This window comes from Myotis davidii, unplaced genomic scaffold, assembly GCF_000327345.1.
Source record: "Myotis davidii unplaced genomic scaffold, ASM32734v1 scaffold328, whole genome shotgun sequence".
NCBI lineage: Eukaryota > Metazoa > Chordata > Mammalia > Chiroptera > Vespertilionidae > Myotis > Myotis davidii.
In genome coordinates, this window is record NW_006300373.1 from 2,007,054 (window position 1) to 2,008,821 (window position 1,768).

A 1,768-nucleotide genomic window follows, 5' to 3' on the forward strand; every position below is an offset into this window, starting at 1 on the left:
TCCTTTACAAGGTGCCAAAGCAATTACTAACAGGTTCCTTGATAAACTTGGAATTGGAAGCTAAGGTTGAAGGGAAGATTTTGGTATAACGGTTAAGAATTACAGGCTTTAGGTCCCAGCAGTTCCAAGTTTGAATCCCCATCTCTGCCACTGAATGGTTGTGCAACCAGGGCACAATGTGGGACAACTCTTCATCTATGAAATGGGGAAAAAATATCCCTTTCTCCGGCTTCCTAGGGACCTGGAGAGCATTGTCACCGCCTGGCTGTGGACATTCCATTGCCTGATGGGAAATTAGGTCAGTGGTGCTAGATTTTGATGGTGTTGATTCTTATCAGTTTATATGTCGAATCCCTGTAAATTCTGGGATTTAGAACCATCCTTTGCAATAGCTTCTCAAGAGACTGCATATCCAGACGCCTCAGTTACCAGGAGTACCACGAAGATTTAAGAAATAAGTGAAAACCAGTCGCTGAGCAGTCAAAATAGGTATCACAAAAACTCTAGTATTTCACCCACAGGAGAACCCTACAGAAAACCTTTAGTTAAAACCTGAGAGTCTAATCTAATAAAAGTTTATCTAAGTTCATAAAATAGAAATATGTTAGTAGAAAAATGGAGAAGTGTCAGCCCAGTATGCAAAAAAAAAAAAAACCCAAACAAACAAAAAAAACCCCAAAACACCAGACATAAGTTGAAAATGATGAAGATACAGCATTCTAGAGGCCACTTATTATGAGGGACAAATAGACCTACATACTGTAGAGTAGCTAAAAGATTTCATTTCTACAGGACAGCTTCTGCTCTTCGGGGAGAAGGCAAATGAGATGTGGCTGGTCTTCCATTTGACCCAACAGGTTCCACCTGCAAAGGGAAGCGGTATTTAAATCAGTGGTGTAGGGAGCTGTGTTTCTGTGCATTCTTACCCTGGATTGTGGTTGTTACTAAGTACGCTCGCTCGAGGGGAGATCAGAGCTGTAATTGTGACTTCTCTCCCAGCCCTTTCTCTTGTCTCCGGGACAGAGAGTTTTGTGTCATCTCCTCTGGAGGGCCTTCATGGGGAATAGGAAGAATGAACGGACTTGGCAACTCACACTGTAGACAGCAGCCATCCCATGCTTGTCCTGCATAAACCAGCAGTGAACCTGCTGTGGGCTCTCGGTGGAGACTGAAATTCAAGAGATTTCGGTCCCCTGCAGGGCGCATGTTCAATATTGAACTGGTCAACAGCTGCAAACAAACTTCAGGTGGGCTGATGGCAGTCCTCAACCTTCCATTATTGTTGTGTGTGTGTGTCTCTCTCTCATGCTAATATGGACTTTCAGGTTTTAATTGGGTGTGAAAGCCTGCTCCTGGGCCTGAACGACAGCCCCAAAGCATTTCAGGGCTGGAAGGCTTTTAGAAAAATTGTCCTGCCTCTTCCTTTCACAGAAGGGAAAGCCCGAGGCCCTGGGACACGTTGATTGGATGTGGGTCACTCAGCTGAGGAGGGACAGAGGGAGAAGCTCAGGTGTCCCCACGCCTGGATAGGAAAGTGGCTTTCCAGTGCGCCCCCTACTCCTAGACCGGTGTCTCCCTTTCCTTTTCTTTCCCCCTTTTCGTTCGTTCTTTCTCTGCCTTCGGAACAGTGCAATTTAATTTAATTCCCGGAAGGTCGGGAAGACGAGGTGTGGGCGCCACCTCTGCAGCACTTGAGCTGCACGCCGTCTCCAGGTCGGGACTGGGGGCTGCGCTCCCCGCAGCCTGGCGCCTGCAGCCCGTGCACGGC